The 15169-nt window shown below is 44.8% G+C and overlaps 1 long non-coding RNA gene across 2 annotated transcripts in view; it reads left to right on the top strand.

Moving 5' to 3' along the window:
* LOC144613165 (uncharacterized) overlaps positions 1 to 15169 on the top strand; it is a 127460-nt gene that overhangs the window by 63528 nt on the left and 48763 nt on the right. For both annotated transcript variants that reach the window (XR_014135377.1, XR_013550476.2), the window contains exon 4: positions 9150 to 9276. This is a non-coding gene — a long non-coding RNA (uncharacterized LOC144613165). The remainder of the gene's footprint in view (positions 1 to 9149; positions 9277 to 15169) is intronic.

The following is a 15169-nucleotide window of genomic DNA, read 5'->3' as shown; positions in this document are numbered from 1 at the left end:
AAATAAATATCTTAGAAGAGTGTCTGGAATCCAAAAAATGCTGTAATTGTTATTTGCTGTTATTATTTTTACTTGGTCTCCTTTCCAATTACTATTATTTTCCCTTGTATTATGTCATTCACACATCCTTAATAGTTGGCACTGGCTAGTAGATGAAGTCCAAATTCTATATATGCAGTTCTCAGCCTCGGAGAAGTATTAGAATAACCTGTGGTACTTTTTAAACTCTTAAGCCCCAAGTTGAACCAGGCCAATTACATTAAAATTTTTGAGGTGGGATACAGATATCAATCAGTATTTTTAGAAGAGCCCCAGGTTATTCTAATGTTCAGTGAAGACTGAAAACCTCTATTTTACTTCCTAGCTTTCAAGGTCCCTTAGAGTAGGGCCCCAACCTATCTTTTTTAAGAATTGTATGTATGTATTTTTATAAATTTTTAAATGTTTATTTATTTTTGAGAGAGAAAGAGAGAGACAGAGTGCGAGTGGGAGAGGGGCAAAGAGAGATGGAGACACAGAATCTGATGCAGGCTCCAGGCCTCTGAGCTGTTAGCACAGAGCCTGACATAGGGCTCGAACCCATGACTGCGAGATCAGGACCTGCGCTAAGTTGGGCACTTAACTGACCACTTATTTATTTTTTTTGAGAGAGAGAGAGAGAGAGAGTGTGTGTGTGTGCATGAGCAGGGATGAGAAGCAGAGGGAGAGAGAGAAAACCTTAAGCAAGTTCCATACTTAGAGTGGAGCCTGACCTGGGGGCCCTTCCCCGCTTCCCAACATGGGCAATCTCTTGTAGCGTGCCAATCTACTCAAGGTACGGACTTTCACCTGCATAATCTCTTATATAAAGCATGAGGCTCAAAGGCTGATGTTTTTTCTCCTCCGCCTCCCTTCGTAGTGGAAGTGGACACCCAAGAATGTGCTTATGTCCTTGTGTCCTCCCTCTTGGCTTTTATCTCTTTACTGTAACTTGGATCTGTTTCATGGCAAGTTTTGATTTTTTTTTTTTTTTTTTTTGTTCTTTCCGCTTCTCCTTCCCAGACCTTCCTTTCACCTTTCCTTGTCCAAGACTAAGCCAGCCTCCACTTCTGCTTAGAAACACACTATTTATTTAACTGGCCTTGTCAACTGGTAGCATGGCACAGTAGCTAATTTCCAGTGATAGGGCTTGAGAAACCTTTCTGCCCTCAGGAGCCAACATTGATCAACATCGTGCTCATTCTTACCTCTACTCCTTTGTTTGTGCTTTGCTCTCTACCCAGAGTATCTCTTACCCTTCCCCTTTCTCTGCCAATTTTAAATCTCTCCAGTATTCATGTTTTACTTAGTCCATGAAGCCCACTCAACATCTCCAATGCACACTATTCTGCCATCTATGTCACATTCCTCCTGCTCACCTTGTCTATTCTACACTATTGTACCTCAAAATTATATACTGCCCTCCAATAGAGGACCTAGGGACACAGCAGGAATTTAATACTTAATATTTGCTTGTTAGACTCACGTGAAATTGATGGAAAGAAGCCTTAGCTCAAAATTCCCTAAATCGATTTCTCCTTTCCCCAAAATAATAACAATGACAACATCAAGAGTTGGTAGGAATAAGGTAGAGAATCCCATTCATTCTCTCTTCCTGCATAACAAATTCTCACAGTTGTAGCAGCTTAAAACCACACCGTTTATTGTCTCACAGTTCCAGAGGTCATTAGGTCCAGGTGGCTTGGCTGGGTTCTCTGCTCAGGATCTCACAAGGTCAAAATCAAGATATTGGCCAGGCTGAGATCTTATTGGAGGCTCTGGGGAAGAATCAAGCTCATTCAGGTTGTTGGCTATTTCAGGTCCTGGGAGCTTTAGGACTGAGGTCCCCTTCTTGTTGGGGGCTGGGATGGGATGGGGTGTCTCTCTCAGGTCCTTCCATGTGGCCCCCTCTATCTTAGCAGCAGAAAAATTCCTCTAGGTTCAATTCCCCTCACACTTTGAATCTGATTTCTTTTTCTGCTGCCAGTGGGAAAAAACTCATTGCTTTCATGTTTTTAAATTTAAGTTTATTTATTTATTTTGTGAGAGAGAGCAAGAAAGTATAAGCAGAGGAGGGGCAGAGGGGGGGGGGTGAAGAGAGAATCCCAAGCAGGCTCCACACTGCTGGTGCAGAGCCAGACTTGGGGCTCGAACTCACGAACTGTGAGATCATGACCTGAGCCAAAATCAAGAGTCAGAACTGACCAAGCCACCCAGGTGCCCCTGAAAACTCATTGCTTTAAGAAAATCTCATCTGATGGGTTAAGCTTACAAGATTATCTCTGTATCTTAAGGTCAGCTGATTTGGTCTTTAATTATATCTGTAAAAGCCCTTCATAGCACCAGCACCTGGATTGGTGTTTGAATAACCAGGGGATGGAAATCTTGGAGAGCTATCTTCAGAGTTCTGCAGCAGTGATGGAGCAGGAAGCCAGACAACCAGTAAGAAAGCAACCGCTGAAATCCAATGGACCAATGCTTTGCAGAGTGAAAAGCACCTTAAGGATCAGCTAGTCCAGCCCTGTTTTTTGCCTGATGGGCAAAAAACTAAGACCCGGAGAGGGGAAAGGAATTCATAATTCATCTTCCACAAATCCACCCAAGGCCAGACACGGTATTAAATGTTTATGGAGAATATAGAGATAAATAAGATTCAGCATCTGCCTTTAGGATTTTACTACCCACATGCCCACGGCCCGTGGAATCTAGTTTTCCTTTAGAAAATAGCCTGTTTTTAGGGGCACCTGAGGGGCTTAGTCGGTTAAGCACTGACATCAGCTCAGGTCATGATCTCGCAGTTCCTGGGTTTGAGCCCCATGTTGGGCTCTGTGCTGACAGCTCAGAGCCTGGAGCCTTCTTTGGATTCTGTGTCTCCCTATCTCTCTTTCCCTCCCCTACTCACATTCTGTCTCTGTCTCTCGCTCAAAAATAAATAAACATTAAAAAAATTTTTTTAATAAAAAAGAAAATAGCCTATTTAACTCTTGGAGACTCTAGAACTATGTACTAGAAAGGGACCTCAGGGATAAAATATTCCAATGTTTTCCCAAGTAGAACTGATAACTTTAGGTGACATGTAGACCAACATTTTAATTGTGTTTCTGGCAAATGACACTGTTTCCCCTGCATTACAGCGATGTAAAGGTTTTTTTTCTTCCTCCCTCTTTTCCTCTCTTTTTTCCTATCTTTACCTTGTGTGAAGACACCTACTGTGTGGAGACAATAGAATATGATGCTTAAAACATTTGGGCTGTGGAAATTAGAGAAAGCTGGATGTTGAGCCTGGGTTCTCCTACTTGGCAACGCTTGACTTAAACTCTGAGTCTCCTATTCTCATTAGTTAAGTAAAGATAAATATGTCATTACGGGGCACCTGGGTGGCTCAGTCGGTTAAGCGGCCTACTTCGGCTCAGGTCATGATCTCGTAGTCCATGAGTTCAAGCCCCGTGTCGGGCTCTGTGCTGACAGCTCAGAGCCTGGAGCGTGTTTCAGATTCTGTGTCTCCCTCTTTCTCTGACCCTCCCCTGTTCATGCTCGCTCTTTCTCTCTCTCTCTGTCTCAAAAATAAATAAATGTTAAAAAAAATTAAAAAAGAAAAAAAAGATAAATATGTCATTTAAGTGATATCACGTGTGTAAAGTGCTTAACAGAGTGCTATCACTGTGTGAGGATTCAATAGGTTAACTATTATTAAAATGAGCTCTATTCTGGTTTACAGGGGAGGGGGGGGGCGGTTTCTGCTAAGGGCAGCCAGGCCTGGTTTTCCTTGATCTCTCTGGGAAGTGGGGAGCAGTGTTGGAGGGGGTTCTTGTACCTCTTCCTCTCCTCTTTTGAGGGCATGGAGAGGTGCCTGAGATGTGACACTTTTTAGGGGGAGAGAGGAAATGGATACAGAGAATAAAGGAGAATAATGCAGGGTGCCTGTGGGAATTATTCATTCTTTGGAGAAACAACAAACATGGATTGAGCACCAGCTCTTCCCTTCTGGGAAGGAGCAACTTCAGTAACCCCACCCCACCCCCACCCCTTGTGTCTCCACACCAAGCCTTCTCTCAAGTCATTCTTGACTCTTTCCCCCAGGAATTTGTCTCCCTCTCTTTATTCAGAGACTTGTTGAATCCTCTCCTCTAGGAAGGTATTTTTTTGGTTTTTGGTACTAAAAATTATTCAAGGTGGCTCTGTCAGAGGAGGGGAATGGAGCTAAGGATGGAGACTTTGGATGGTCAAATGCGCCAGGTGACTTGGCAGTGGGTGAGGGAGGAGCATCAGAAAGAAGATGGGAGAGACTCAGAAAAACTTACTAGATCATGCCACCCAGGCTAGCTTCTGAATGTGCCGGAAACTGCTTAGTGTATGCCACCAGTGGAAGAAGTTTTAGGCATTGCAACATCCTGGTGGCGGAGGTATTTTGTCAAGAGCTAAAGAGAGAACCTACAGATAGGTGCCTATTCTGCCAGTACATGGGGCGGGCATCTGCCAGCAGTGAGACAATCCCCCTGAAGGGATACAGAGTTGGAAAGGAGACTGGGTGGGGGTGGGGTAAGGAAGGGGATTGGCATGGTAGGGAACAGTTTTAAACATTTGGTGCTACTTAAGTTATGAGGTAAGTTATGTAGGTCTTTCATTTTTTTTAGATTTATTTATTTTGAGAGAGACAGAGATAGAGTGAGTGGGGGAGGGGTGAGAGAGAGAATCCCAAGCAGGCTCTGTGCTGTCAGCACAGAGCCCCACACGGGGCTTGAACTCACAAAACTGTGAGATCCTGATCTGAGCGGAAAGCAACAGTCAGAGGCTTAACCAACTGAGCCCCCCAGGAGCCCCAGTCTTTATGAGCCAACTGACCATGTTTCTCCTGAGCCAATGCAGAAGCAGTTTGTGAGACTCTGTGATTCAGAATGCCTCTGAGCCACTTCCTCGCTTAGACAGGGAGCAAGAACAAATAACATGAGATTTAAAATAATAATAATTTTACACAACGCAGGAAAATAGGTCTTTCAACTTTACTGGTGGGAGTACAAATTTGCCCAGTCTTTTTTAAGGTATTTGGACAGTATGAATCAAAAGTCTTAAAAATGTTTATGCACTTTGACGCAGAAATTCTACTTCTAGGAACATATTCTAAAGAAATAGTTGGACAGTTGTACAAAGCTCTGTGAATAACGGCATTCATTATAGTTTTGTTCACAATAGTGGACAACTGAAAACAACCCAAATTTTCAGCAGTCATGGAGTAGATGTTAAATGGGGCTACCTTCATGGAATACTATGCAGCTATGAAAAAGACACTGCTGCTCCTCCATATTTATTCATATAGGAAGATGTTTATAACATTTCAAGTGTGAAAAGCAGGTCCCCAGAACTATATTCACTATGATCTTATTTTTATAGATAAAACTATAGCCATTTATTTCAGTAATTTTTTTTCTCCCAGACCATTATTTTATTGAAGATGACTTTATGCTGAGACTGCACCATGAGGAGGCCCAGTTTTACACAAGGTCACTGCCACAGAGCAGTTCATTACTAAGGTGTTGAGATAGAGGCAGAGTACATAAATTACTTTGCATAGTGTCTGACACATAGTAGGTGCTTAGAGGTAGAAAGTCTCTTAAACTGTTCAAGAGAATCTTTGTCTAGCATCTGACTTTGGTTCAGGTCATGATCTCTTGGTCCATGGGTTAGAGCACCGCCATCAGGCTCTGTGCTGACAGCTCAGAGCCTGGAGTCTGCTTTGGATTCTGTGTCTCACTCTCTCTCTGCCCCTCCCCTGCTCACACTCTGTCTCCCTCTGTTTCTCAAAAATAAATAAACATGAAAAAATTTTTTAAAAAACTGGCAGAGTTCTGTGGCCAGAAAGTATATAGTTGTTATGATCTCAATTTTGAAAAAAAAAAACAAAAAACATCCACCCATACAAAAACTCTCTTAAGATATAAACAAACAAATAAAAACCCCAAAATGGTAACAGTGTTTAAGTAATGTTGGATTAAGGGGGTGATTTTTATGTCTGTTTTTGCTTTAATACACCCAACCCCGTGTGATAGAACAGACTGTCTTTATTACTGTCTTTCTCTTCACTCAAAGTTAAAAAAAAAAAAAAAAGACTTTAATTACTGATATAAAGTAAAACAATTACTTGTTGGTTGGCTGAGAATTGTTAGAAATTAATAAATAGTTTGGAAATTATTTAGTAAATTCTAATTACTTAGCAAAAGTAATTAAAATATTTATAAGTGAACACCCATAAAACACCACCAAGAAAATACATTACTCAATAAATGGTTTAATTAGTATTTCATTACTAGAAATTAATCTCAGTACCCAAATATTACTACAAATTACATGTAGGATGGACAACTTATTTTACTGCTATTAATGATTTCAATTACGAAGTTTGTGCTAGTCTAATTCCCTCCTGCTTCTCCCACCCCCCTTCTGCACCCACCCAGGAGAGTTCTCACTTCCCACACACTGGGCCTGAGTTAGGGTGTTTGGGGCTGGTCTGACACCTTCCACATTGTTGGGAATCCCTAGATTAACAATTTCTCTCAGCTTATTTCCCAGTTGTCTTGCTGAAATACTGGCCCTGGGTGCTTCTTAATCAGCTAGAATCAGACTCCAGGGGCTGGTGGGCTTCTTCTCACAGATATACATTCCTCTAGGGTCTTCTAAATCACTCGGCTACAAGGCTCGACTCCCTCCCCATGCCTGTGCCAAGGCCACTCTGGCACTGGCTTGTGTTCTCCGTTAGGTGCTCAAGTTGGTGGAGGGTGGGAGGGTGGGGGGACCCGGCTACTGCTAAGTCATAAAAGGACAACTACATGCAGATTAGAAAAAGGAGACTTTCTTCCAGGCAGATGCAGTCACACACTGGGGTGGATTTCAGGTTCCTCAGGAGCAAACTATGAGACTCAAGATTTGTGTATACTAGTCTTATTGGGGAGTGTTCTCAGGAACAACCGCTTAAGTGGGGGGAGGTAGGACTGGGCAGACATCACTCAGCAGCCCCATGGGAAGCTCTGAAGCTGGGATGATTCTTCAAAAATGTCCTGCATTGAGGCAAGGATGGGGGTGCAGGGCTTTGTCATTTCAAATGACCAGGCATCAGGTCAGACATCACTCTGGGTAATGACGTGCCTCTCTTTGGCTGAGGTCAAGTCTTGGAGAGGGACTCCAGCTCTTAACAGCCAATGCTCACAGCAGCTGGAGGAAGGAGTGCCTCCATTCGGAAGGAGGAGTTTAGGCAGCTTGGGTCCTGCACACCCACACCTGGAGGCCCTTCTGGGGTGGCTTGAGGCCAGGAGTTGAATGGGCCTGAGCTGTCCCATTGTTCTTCTGGGGCTGCGAGGAGTCTTACCTTTGGAGTTGGGGTGGACCCCTACTTAGCTATCAGCTGATGTTTATGCTTAACCTATAAGCTTCATGAGGGCTCGTCCATGTCTCACGGTATTCTCTGAATTTAACAGTTTGTGGCAAAATTTTTGTGGCAAAAATTAGTATTTGCTGATTGAATCTACAGTAGTAAAGACAAACTGTCACCCAAATGCATTAATATATAAGCTGTGATGCACTTGACAAAGGGAAATACAGAGAATCTGATATAGGAGGGGTCAGGGAAGCTTCCCCAAAGAAATGACACTTGAGCTGAGAACCAAGGAATGGGTAAGAGTGACCCAGGCAAAGTTAGGTGGGGTGGGCTGCTTCCCAAGCCTTCCCCTGGAAAGGCATTCACTCTGCCTGCTGCTAAGCCTGTCTCTTGGGTGTAGACAAAGAGGACCTGAGAGGTCACACTCACTGAATTTCTCCTGTTATCTGCTGCGGAAATGTATCCTTTGTCCTTATCACAGCCTTATCTTGTGTAACATTGTTGTGTCAGAGAGCTTTTTTGCCAGACCTCAGCTCAGCCACAGCGGGATGAATTTGCCTGTACCTGGCAGGTGCTCTCTGGAGTGCGAGATACAGACGAGATGTCCCAGCTGGAGGTGGTGATCACCCTGTACTGCCCACAGGGCGTCACACACGTGGATGCCACGTGTTGTAGAGGACCCAAGACTGGTAGCAACTGTGCTACACACATCTAAACCCCTGTTTCCTATTTCTCCTTCTCCCCATCCTGCCCGCGCCTTCGCCCCTGTCTCGGGTAGTCTCTAGATTGCTCACTGCGCAGGATTGTACGCGGCTTGTTTTTCCTCCACGCATGCGCACGTGTCCTCCTTTCTCTCCTGAGGACCACTCCACCCACAAAATCCACTGGAGGCCCCTCGCTGGAACTCTGCCTGGCAACTCCAGATCATACTAGGCTTACCCCTGTGTGGATTTCTACAGCCCTCAGCTGTAGATTCTTTAGGGCAGAGACTGTTTTAGAAACCCTGGGCATGACAGCATGCCTCCGTGCTAGCGAGCCAGGAGGTTGGGGAAAGGCTGGAGAAGTCAAACCCTGAAAGAAGATCCGGTATGTGCGTCCCTGCCACAGTGGTCTAGTTGGTGGCCGGCAGTGTCGACGGTGGGCTGGATGATATCTGGTGGTGTCTTGGCTAGGCACACTGTGAGGGTTGCCATAGGCCTGGCTTCTGCTGGTGGTGGCAGGACTTGGAGGGAGGGAGGGAAGGGGGGAGGAAGATGGAAAGTTCATGTTTATCACGCCTGGAACTTTGCCTGCCTTGTCCTTAATCAGTCCACAGCTAATTAGCCACCTCCTTCCAGCTCACCAGAGCACCATTAATCACCTCGTACAAAGCAGAGTCAGCTGGGCTTTCTGCTCGGGGGAATCCCGGGTGGGCCCTTCTTGCCTGAGGTACTGAGAGGGCCGAAGGAAGGCAGGAGCTCCTCTGGGAGGGTTCCTGGGGTTGTCGGGCAGGGGCCCTGGGGCCCAGTACCTCCTGGGAAGATTGTAGGAGGAAGCTTCAACATTCCAATTTTGTTCGAGGAGATAATGTCTGAGCTGCAGACCAGAGGCTCACTTCCCCAGACTCCCTTGCAGGGAGGGAAGGCATATGACACAGTTCAGACTAACAGGGCATAAGCTGAAACCTTCTAGGGCTCTAGGAAGGCTTTTGCTTTCCTGATAAAAGCCATTGGATGCTGCTCATGCTGTCCTTTCTTGCTCTTTCTCCTTTCTGCTTTGAATGCAGACTTGAAAGGCTGGAGCCACAGCAGCCATCAGCCTCCACAAGGGAAAGACCAAGAGAACTGTAATAATATCAGCTATGAGCTGGCAAACCAAGGCCAGTAACCATCCAACGTCTGGAGTCCTGTCAGGTGAGAATGATGAAGCTCTAGCCCACTGTTGGTTGGTATTGTTACTTGCAGACTTGCAGCTGAACACCATTCTAACCAGGGAAACTCAGAGGGTGGAGGCCTGATTGCAGAGATGCCCATGGTACCGGGAGTAATCCAGACATTTCTGGGCCTCACTAGCCAGTGGGCATGAGTGAGGTTATAGTACCTAATGTCACTAGCTCTGTCCCACCTCCAGTCCTTCATCCTTGAAAGCCTCATTCTCTAACCCCTTTTAGTCACCTGTGTTATTAAGAAAGTATCTGGGTGTGACATTGATATATCAGTCATGTTAACTTTGTGTAATGGAGTTCCTAGTAAGGCAAAATTAGATTTTCCAGCAAATAAGTAATGCCTTTTTTCCTAGTTAAGGAACTCTGAGGTAAATAGGCAAACATATTGCTTTGGACGGGTGTCTGACTGGCTCAGTCAGAAGAGCATGTGGCTCTTGATCTTGGGGTCATGAGTTCGAGCCCCATGTTGGGTGTAGCGATTACTTAAATCAATACATGTAAAATAATTGCTTTGGAAAAAGGGCGCAACAAGGAATACTGTGATTCTAAGAAGGTTTTGGTGTACAAAGGTGGGAGTATTTGTATATGGGCCAAATAGCCTCTTGGGAGGACTGGAGTAAAGACTCTGACTGACCCTTCCCTTTTGGGTTTCAGATTACTAGATTAATTTCTGATGACCTGAGTTGGGCTCCTCTGAGATCCTTTAGCAGGAAAAGATAGAAAGGACCCCCAGGGGAAACTCACCATCAGGAAATGGGGTATGTGAAGAGGTGAATCAAGCTAACATCAGAGCCTAGATGTTTTTTAGGGGGCGTGCTGGTGTCCACCTAGTAGGTGGCCAGGCAGAAACCCTTCTGACCCAGACACGCCTGCAGTGGTCATGCTGTGGGAACACAATGGCTGAAAATATGAGTGTGAAGTAAAAGAATTGCACCTTGGAGCCAAGTGTGGGGCCCATGTGTGCTGTGCGTGTCCAGGGGTTGGAGGAGCAAGGGCAGCACTGAGTTGTGGGTACGGTGTCAAAAACTGTACAGGACCTGTTTTCAACAGTGACCCCTTGTGGCAGCAGACTGCTATGACTCTTCAGTTCTGTCTGCCTGGCTTTTAGAGACAGGTGCTGATGTACTAAGGATCTCCAGTTCTTGGACAGTTACCAAAAGGTGAGAGGAGGAACACTCCGAGCTAGAGAGGTAGGGTAGCATAGTGGTTAGGAGGATGGACTCTGGCATCAGACAGCTGGGGGTCACGTTTCTGCTCTTATCTTGTGCACAAGTCTGGTTTCAAGTGCTGCTGACCTGTGCAGTCTCACAGGAGCCTTAAATAAGCCCCACACTTGACTTAATGCTTAGTGCCTTGAAAGTCTTAATAATTTTGAATAAGCCTCCCCACCCCCTGCCACCATGTTTTCATTTTGCACTGGGCCCTGCAAATATGTAGCCAGACCTGCTTGGGCAAATTACTTTACTTCCCTATGCCTCAGTTCCCCCATCTGTAAAATGGCTAAAAAAATTACCTGCCTCAGCTTTGTAAGCATTGAGTTATATACATAAAGTACTTAGAAAAGGATCTGGCATTGTAGTAAGCTCTATGTGTTAGCCATTTTTTTTATTCCTATTAATTCAGGCAGATGAAGACTTGAGCAATTAATCTGCAAAATGCAGAGATGTAAGTATGTGTGGGCATCAGGTAGTGAAGCATATCAGATCGAGCACATGGGGGAACAATGTAAAGAGAGGAAAATGTGACCCCTGGACTTACTTCTTTCACAAGATGAGATGCCTCATCAAGCCCACATCCATCTGGGTCCACAGGGCTGACAGGGGAGGAGGATACCGAGGTCTGAGAAGGGTGGAGTCAAGGCTAAGCTCCCACTGCAAGGATGGCAGCAGAAGTTGGGCATGGCTCGGAGGGGCAGGCTGGGACACCTTCTGGATGGTGCCTGCTATCTCCCCACAGGGTCAGGCTGCAAGGCAGGCTGTCATCAATGCAGGCCCCATTTCCTGTCCTCTCAGATGTGACACACCATTAGGGAAGGGTGACCCGGTTCCAGCCTTCCCTCCAGCCTGGGGCCCATCATTGCATTTACAGGACCAGGTCAGAGGATATGAGGTTGTGGGGTGCTTTATTATTATGATTATTCTAAAGAAACTTACCTATTGACAAGTAACATATACACAAAAAGAAGAGCAATTATAAGTGCCCAGCTCAATGGATCCTCTCAAAGTGAACATACCCAGTTCAAGAAATAGGGCATCCCAGAAGTCCAGAAAGCAGTCAGTCACCCCCTCCTTCCCCAGTCAGCTAGGTAGCTACCCTGCATCGCAGTTTTTAAAACCATTAGGTTGCACTTTTCAGGGCACCTGGATGGCTCAGTTGGTTAAAAGTCTGACTGTTGCTTTTGGCTGAGGTCATGATCTCCCAGTTGGTGAGTTCAAGCCCTATATTAGGCTCTGTGCTGACAGCATGAAGCCTGCTTGGGATTCTCTCTCTGCCCCTCCCCTGTGTGCATTCTCTCTCTCTCTCTCTCTCAAAAATAAATAAACTTTAAAAGAGGACATTAAAAAAAGATTTCACTTTTCAAATTTTTTTTTATTTTGAGAAATTTCCAATCTACAAAATAAATTGGAAAAATAGAATAGGAACACATGTATACTTACCTAGATATACTGATTGTTAACATTTTGCCTCATATTCTCTTGTCTTTCTGTCTTTTGTCCTCAGAATCTACATGTGTGATTTTCAGAACTATTTGAGAGTTATTTTCAAACATCTTGGCACTTTATCTCTAAATATTTAAGCACATGTCTCTTAAAAACTAGGACATTTATACAGTGTAATTATCACACTCAAGAAACTTAAATTACTATGCTACTATTATATAGTATATAGCTGATATCCATATCTCCCTAATTGTCCTAATAATGGTCCTTATAGATATATGTTTTTAAATCTATAATCTAAACCTGGAAAACATTTTGCATTTAGCTATATGTCTCCTTAGTTTTCTTTAATCTAGAACAGTTCCTTTATCTATCTATCTATCTATCTATCTATCTATATCTATCTTTTGGTCTTTCATGACTGACATTTTTGAAGAGTACAGGCAAGTTTTCTAGAATGTCTCTGAATTTGGATTTGTCTGATTGTTTCCTCATGACTGAATATTGTTTGAACATTCTTGGCAAGAATGCTACATGAGTTTTATTATTGTGTATTTATTCTTTACAATTAATTTATTATTAATAATAGTGGCTGTAATTTATTGGGTGCCCATCATGTGATGTGGGGATTACTATGTCCATTTTATAGGCCAGGTCACTGAGGCAGAGAGTGGCCAAGTACTTTTCCCAAGGTCACATAGTGAGGGGAAGTGCCAGGATTTGGTCTGTCTCTACTGCCCATGCTCAAAATCTTTTTTTTTTTTTTTTAAACAACAACTGATAATCAGTTTAATAAAAAGTTTGACTTAAGCATCTGCAATGGTGACTTCAATCTTGACTCCTAGCTCAATACTGATAGAAGTAATCTGCTTTAACAATCTCAGAAGGACTGTGTAAATTAATGAGTCACTTGTGGATCCTCATCTGAAAACGATCTGAAGTCTTTACCATGAGTTTTTCTTGTGGTGATTCTCAGAGGCTTGGTGGACATTTGAACTTGTCCTTTCCCTTTAGATTCTTTCCTTTTGCACCTCTGATCAAGTCAGTACATACCTTCTCTAAAGATTTTATGTTGTGGCTGGTTAGAGTAATTTTCACTGGTGAATCCCCACCTCTGGTTCCATGATGTCTTCTGGATGTCTTTAAAAGCCATGGCTGCAGCGGGGCTTCCTGACTGACTTGTTCCTGGGAGAGAACAAACAGTGAACAGTCAGGAGCAGAAGTGGGGCACCCAGAGCTCCGCTTTAGCTGTGACCATGTCTTCCTCAAAAAGAGCACTCAGAATTGGTTCTGGCCACTGACTTGAGGCTGTGCCCTGGCTGTGCCAGAGGAGCCTGTCTGTGGCATCTCAGAGGAGCACGCACAGGGCCTCTTCCTTCATGGGAGCTGGTGCTGAGGTGGGCACCTCTGTCTGTGCAGGAGAGGTGAAAACATGTCAGACCCAGAGCTGATGGGCAAGTCAAAACTGCTAGTTAAATGGCTTTAAAGTAGTGGCCATTTATAAGTTAATGAAAGAGAAAATAGGCACATTATACATACAGATTTGTCCTTAATGAGGGGAAAAGGCGTTGTTTACTGATGTTCAGTTCTAATTATCCATGCACAAGGCTAGGTTTTTTCCAGCAGTGCAGCGTGCCCCCGCTCTCCTATCTTCTACCATGTTCCTTTAACCCCTTCAGTGCCCAGCTGGGTAGTGACTCATCCCTCAAAGCACCAGTTTCCAGTGCTGGCTGAGTAGCCAATTTCTGACTCAGTCTGCTGGGACTTTTGACCCTGAGAAAGGCCCGGCAGCTGTTTATGTCCTCTGCTGTCCGCAGCTGGGTGCCAGATGGGGGACAAGGCTGCCAGGGCCCTCAGGGCAACCACCCTTGGAAGAGGCAGAGCTCAGGGATGGCTGCTTTTCTGGGGTGGAGGCTTCTGGGTAGCAGGAAGGACCCAACAGATGAGGGAGATGGAAGGAAGGAGTTGCAAGCTGGGGACTCCCCAGGAGGTAAGGGCTTAGGAGCATCAGCCACCGATACCATCCCATATAGTTTCTCTGAAACTGTCAAGAAGGAAGGGGCTCCCTTGGGAAAGGTGAACAGTGGGGTATACCCCAAGCACACCTCTCACCATCGCTGAGGTCATGCCTGTTCATTTCTCACTTAGCATAAACACACCTGAGGTCACCTGGATAAACAGATAATGCCTCATCACCCTATAAGCTTCCCCCTGAGTCTCCATGTCCCAGCTGCTAGATGTTGCTTGTCCTCCATGGGGACATAAACTAGCAACACGGATGAGTGGGACACGCCTGACTATTGTCAAAGTGAGGTCACACAGCCCGTTCAGCTTGGGAAATCAGTGAGGAGAGAAGAAGGTGCAGGGGCTATACACTGGAGGCAGGGTGGAGGAGATGGCTAAATGGACCCCAACCACAATGCCCCCTCCAGGGGCACATTTGAGCTGTCTTTAGGAGCCTAGGCTGGGAAGGAATTTGGCTTTCCCTTGAACTTTCTGGGTGAGTTAAAGGTAGCAGTTCTAATTTGCTAACGCTCAGAGTACCTTCATCACTCTGCACTGGGCAGTGGGTGTCCAGGAAAATGTGCCTGGGGACTCCCCACAGGTTGTTGTATGGGTGGTGGCAAAAACATTACCTCCATGGGGCGCGTGTGTACCTCAGTTGGTTAAGAGTCCACCTTCGGCTCAGGTCATGATCTTGCGGTCTGTGGGTTCAAGCCTCACGTTGGGCTCTGTGCGGACAGCTCAGAGCCTGGAGCCTGCTTCGGATTCTATGTCTCCTTCTCTCTTTACCCCTCTCACACTTGAACTCTGTCTCTGTCTCTCAATAATAAATAAACATTAAAAAAAACAAAACAAAAACCATTACCTCCATGACCACTAGACAAGAATCCATGGAGTGACCCCACAACCTAATTTTGAGGGTTTGAGAAAAGGAGGTGCTTCATGATTGATTAAAAAGGAAGCTGAACAAAGCCAATAAATTTGAAAATTTAGATAAAATGGACAAAGTCCTAGAAAAAACACAAGGTATCAAAATTGACAAAAGAATAGAAAGCCTAAGTAATCTTATAACTATTAAAGCATATGAATGCTTCATTAAAGATCTCCTTACAGAGAAAATGCCAGGCTACAACTGCACTTCTTCCTTTGGCAGTTATTGGGCATTTGCTGCTATTAAAGCCACACATTTGATCTGTG

The sequence above is a fragment of the Panthera onca genome, chromosome D2 (genome assembly GCF_046562875.1).
Source record: "Panthera onca isolate mPanOnc1 chromosome D2, mPanOnc1 haplotype 2, whole genome shotgun sequence".
Lineage (NCBI taxonomy): Eukaryota > Metazoa > Chordata > Mammalia > Carnivora > Felidae > Panthera > Panthera onca.
This window is presented reverse-complemented; position numbering and strand designations above follow the sequence as displayed.